We start from the raw sequence: 6,000 nt of genomic DNA on the forward strand, positions 1-6,000 counted from the left end.
CATTTTCGGGCTGTTGAAGATTGAGATACTAAATATTTGAGGTTGAGGGATTTATTCTCTGCCATTTGACCTCTTTGTATGTTTAGGTGTTTTGCCATTGTTCACATGTATTGTTATTGGTCAAGTCTTTAATTAGTTGATGAATGTTGAGGTTTTTCTCACTGGATTGCTGATTTACTGTTGACTGTATTTAAAAAGAGGCGAGGTGGCCTCAGTGGTTAGAGCGCTTGACCACTAAGCAAACGGTCCCCGGTTCGAGCCTCACCTCGGACGGTGATCTGGGGCTCGCCTCCTGTCCACCCAGCAGTGAATGGGGACCTGGTGGCAGACCCGGCGCCAGACACGGACTGACGGACAGGCTTTGAATTGCTTTGGGGGGGGCACACATTTTATACGCCAAGCCAGGGCAACACAACTGTTTCTAGCAACCCAGGAGAGCAGCACAGACGTGACGAGTTAAATATTCTAAGAAACCTATAAAGCAACCAAAACAACTTTCCAAAATGTATCAAACATTGCTCAGGATATTAAAAGTTTTTTTTTTTTTTTTGCTCCGCTGGCCTCACAACGCACAAAGCTGATTTCGGGTATCTACCGGAAGATGTCGTGATATGATCCCGTCCAGCAGTAAAATGTGATTGGCTGAGACAGCTGCTGATTTACCCAGATACCATCTGAAGGAAAAATGCGATTGGTCGGTTGGTTCATTCCATGACATTAACCCATTGGTTCCCAAGAAATATTAGTCCACGTTTATAGCAATGATCCAGAAATTATTACTAGTGTTTCTGTACTCACGGATAATAATGAATGAACCGATCAGCCGATTTCGAATAGTTTCAATACATTTTAAATTGAGCACATTTTTCTTTATTATTGTTATACTGAAAAACTTTGACTTGTAGTTTACGTTTGTTTTGTTTTGTTTTTTTGAGGGGGAAAAAAAGCAAAGAAGAAGAAGAAGAAGCTGTGACGGGCTCCTATCAGGCCAAGTGCGGTCACTCGCCGGCCACTTTCAGGCATCTTTTTCGGATTAGTGAGACCAGACCCTCTGAACATGAATGGGGAGATATCAATACTGGACTCTGTGAAAACTAACGGTCGCGAAGAGCATATGATTGAAATCGCCATGAAAAGTTGATTATACTTGAGTGTTAGGTTGGTTCTCATGACTCAGAAAAAGCTTTAAAATCCACTTTTCTCGTGGATTATTTTGACACTGCGCAGGCGCAGTACTTCTATAACGGCAGGAGAGGGACAGCGGAGCACGAAGCTGCAAGATGATTGGAAAGCTGTTGGTTCAGGTCGACATATGATTGGTTGTTGGCAGCGGAACAGGCGGGATATTTGCAGACCCGTACTGCCGTCAGAGACGGTTGATTAGAATGTTTGCTGCCGTTACGAACTGTCCCCATTCATTTCTGTGGACGATTTCTTCAGTGACCTGTCTCCTATGAAAAAAAGTCTCTGCTCTGGGTTCCAGCAGGGCGGGCCCACATGAGTCTCAGGGCGGGCACGGCCCCCTAAGGCCCGCCCATGGCGACGGGCCTGCCTGGTGGAAACACTGGGGAAGTTAAAAGGCGGCGAGGAAAGGAACTGGCCACCCTACCTCATCATGCCGATGGCCTAGACAAGTGTGCTCTCTAACAGGCACTCCCCGACATACGTACGGAAACGTATATGTGGCGAGACGCACTGAGTTAAGTGCTTCTTGGCAATTGGGGCAGCCTCAACCAATGGCGTGCGTCGCCAGCCTATTTATGGTAGGGTGATTTTGAACTCTGGAGGCGGTACTTTAATATACAACAGCAAGTTGGGGGGAGGAGAATAACATCCATGGGACTTAGCAGAAAAGAGGAAGTGACCTACACAAGGTTAAGGTTAGGACACACTGGTCTCAACGCCACACTTCAAATACTTGGGAAAACTGATGGGCTTTGTGCTGAGTGTCAGGTCAAGGAAGACGTAGAACACATTCTCTTCAGCTGTAAGAAGTATAACGATCATAGGGAAAAATGGTTAGAACAAGAAGGAGATATTCATAACATTCTGAAGGAGGGAATGCAGGGAAAGAGGATTAAAGCCCTTATGATGTATCTAACAGACACTGGACTAATGGGAAGAATTTAGTTTGTATACTTTCCTATTCCCCTTTTTTTTCCCCCTCATGCCGATGACTTACTTGACCTGACCCACTCACACACTCCTGTACAGTAGGTGGCGATATACAATTAAATATTGTGAAACGCCAATAATCGAAAGAAGAACTCTGGCAGCATGACGACCCCCTCCTCACTGTTTCCTGTCACACCCCTTCCCGTTTACCTGTGGCCGTGCGTCTACTGTTTGGCTTTCCTCCGTCTCGTCCAGCTGTGCATTTTGTATGCAGTGACTTCCGAACGTTCTCTTGGCGTCTGTATTAAGTGCAGATGACCCATGGAATTCTGTGAGCCTCGCTGGGACTAGGCAAGAAGTTTTGGGATCGTGTGGTGTTGCCGGTTTTGGTCCGGGTTTGCTGCTGTTCTTGCCAGCGCGTTTCTACCGAGTGCTGCTTTCTCTGATTGGTGCAGCTGCCTGCATGAGGAGGGCTGCGAAACCACCAACCACCACAGCACTTTAACACTAGTTTTAACCTTTTGTAGGGTGTGTGTGTGTGACTGCTTGTGTGTCTGATCATCATTCATCTATAATCTGTGTGCTTGGAGTGTGGTATGAGGGATATTTTCTTTTTCTGTTAAGTTGGGTATTTTTGTTTATTTGCTTTAGTCCTGCTCAGGTTTCACCTGCTGGCAGGAGGCTCTTTTTCTATAGCTGCGGATAGCCAGTGGGCTATCTTATTGGGCCTGATTTATGTTAGTCTTATTTTTTTTTATTTGTTTATTTGGTTTAATGCTCGCGAGAGCTTACTTTATGTGAATTTGTGTGTGGCTCGCAACCACGTCTGCCAACCTTTTCTGCCGTGGCAAGCAGCCTTTGGTTGCCAGCTGTATGCCAGTACTGGTGGGAGGCCATTGCAAGCTGTGGGTCATCAGTGGTCCACGTAGTTCCCCTCCCTTAGTTTACGTCGTGTGGTTGTGCATTTTAATTGGTTAGTTTGTTTTGATCAAGCTGTGTTTTCTTTGTTTGATTTTCTCTCTTCATACCTCCTTTCTGCTTATTTACTTTTCAGGTACTGTGTGCCCAAGGCGGGGTGGCAGCTGATCCCTTAGGTGGTGGTGTTTTCCTATTGTCCGTGTGTGTGTGTTCACGTGTGCCTGTGTGGAATTCTCCTTTTGCCGTGTTTTTGATTTATTTTGATTTGGTTTGTAGTGAGTGTGACACGTGGGCTTGCATGGTGTGCCTCCTTGGATCCCTTCTCCGTCTCCTGGTATCTTGCCCCCTGCTGGTAGGCCTCAGCCCTGTTAATATTGATTTTTCCCTTGCCCCACATACATGTCAGTCAAATCTTTGAATTGTGAGTGCGAATGAAAGTTTTTGTTTGTTTGTGAAGTAAAGGAAGGAACTTATTTTTGTAAACATTGTAACAAAATAAAATAACCTTTTTGTATTTTCATAACTTTGGTCTCTGGTGTCTTTAGTCAAACGAACCTTGCGTGTCAACATAGTGAAGTGTTTTCTGGTTAATATTCCTGGGGTGAAAGTCCCCTGGTGGCGTAGTCAGTAATAGCTCTTCTGCTTAAGGTCCAATTTAGTCAACGCTCGCTTTTCTGCCCAAGGCTAGCTATATATATATCAGCTAATCAGCTGGATAGTACAGTGGTAATGCTCCTACGACGCAGGAGATCGGGGTTCGAATCCCGGTCGGGGCAAAACATCATCCAGTAAGGGTCCTTAGGCAAAACCCCTCATGATACATCAGCCTACCTCAGGAATGAGTGAAAACATAACTGATAGAGTCATACCGGCTCAGACGTCGCCCGGGTCAACAAGGTCTGCGTCAGTTGCTAGGGAACCAGGGCAAACTGATGAGAAATGGGCTACTGGAACAAGACGAGGACAGAAAATACGGATTTGCTGGAACTATACAAGCAATCCCAGAGAGAGGGGATACATGCAGAGAATGTGGGACCATTGGATACTTCGAAACCCACAATCAAGGCTAACAAAGAAACAGCTATTAGCCCAGTGTTCCAACATCCATAATCGAAATCTGCTATCACAACTAGAGATTAATGAAATACAACAACGATGCTACGGCAAGGGGGAGCCAGGAAGACAGGTCAGCGGGGAGATGTCATCATCCCCACAACCAGAGATTGGGTACCAAGCCCCAACAGCTAACAGCCTCAACACAAGAGCTGCTGACCTGAGAAGGAAGATCGTGACCCAACTGGAAACCTGGAGCCCCCGACAAATACCGAAGCTGAGTTGCCAAGTACCTTCAGAAGATCTACTAGTAGATGTAAATGCTGCTCTGAAGACAATCTCCACAAGAACCAACAACAAGCTGATACACAGTACAGCAACAGTAATCATGGAGATGCTTGGACACAAGGTGGGCTCGGGACATAAACAGTATCCACCATGGAAGAGACGATTAGAGGCCAAGATAAAGGCAGCACGGAGAGAAGTTAGCCAGCTAGCTGAACTACAGAAAGGGAACATGGTGAATAAAGGGGCGCCCAGGAAGTACAACTCACTCTCCATACCAGAGGCACTCGAAACTGCCAAACAGCGACTAACAGCTCTGGCCACCCGGTTGAGGAGATACACCAAGGAAGGAGAGGCCAGGAGAATAAATAAGCTGTTCTCCACTGAACCAGCCAAGGTGTACTCTCAATGGCAGGGGAACAACAACCGGTCAGACCCACCAAGAGCTGAGGTGGAAAAATACTGGAAAGACATATGGGAAAGAAAGGCATCACACAACACCGATGCCCAATGGTTAGTGGACCTAAGAGCTGACCACAGCAACCTCCCAGAACAAGAACCAGTAACCATCTCAATGGCAGACGTCCAAGAAAGAGTGTCAAAGATGAAGAGCTGGACAGCACCAGGCCCCGATATGATCCATACGTACTGGCTGAAGAAGCTAACTGCACTCCATGGACGCCTAGCAGCACAGATGAACCAGCTGCTGAGGGATGGAACCCACCCAGAATGGCTAACCCAAGGCAGGACAGTCCTAATCATGAAGGACCCCCAGAAGGGACCCATCCCATCCAACTACCGGCCAATTACCTGTCTCTGCACAACATGGAAGGCCCTGTCAGGCATCATTGCGGCAAAAATGAGTAAGCATGTGGCTCAATACATGAGCGAGGCACAGAAAGGAATTGGCAGTAACACCAGAGGAGCCAAGCACCAGCTACTGGCCGATAGAACAGTCGCCCGAGACTGTAAGAAGAGACAGACCAACCTGTGCACTGCCTGGATTGACTACAAGAAAGCCTACGACTCAATGCCACACACATGGATACTGGAATGTCTGGAACTGTATAAGATCAACAGGAACCTAAGGACCTTCATACAGAACTCAATGGAAATGTGGAAGACAACCCTAGAGGCCAACTCAAAACCCATTGCCCAAGTCAACATCAAGTGCGGCATATACCAAGGAGATGCGCTATCACCACTGCTGTTCTGCATAGGCCTGAACCCCCTCAGTCAGATCATCACGAAGAGTGGCTACGGGTACCGATTCCGTAGTGGGGCAACAATCAGCCACCTGCTCTACATGGATGACATCAAGCTGTATGCCAGGAACGAGCGAGAAATAGACTCGCTGATCCACACCACCCGGATCTACAGCGATGACATAGGGATGTCATTCGGATTGGACAAGTGTGGCCGGATGGTCTCAAAGAGAGGCAAGATGATCCGGACTGAAGGGATTGACCTACCAGAGGGCAACATAGGTGATATCCAAGACAGCTACAAGTACCTTGGCATCCCACAGGCTAATGGAAACCATGAAGAGGCCACAAGGAAGTCAACCACAGCCAAATACCTCCAGAGAGTAAGGCAGGTCCTGAAAAGTCAGCTGAATGGTAAAAACAA

Source organism: Neoarius graeffei, chromosome 5 (genome assembly GCF_027579695.1).
Source record: "Neoarius graeffei isolate fNeoGra1 chromosome 5, fNeoGra1.pri, whole genome shotgun sequence".
NCBI lineage: Eukaryota > Metazoa > Chordata > Actinopteri > Siluriformes > Ariidae > Neoarius > Neoarius graeffei.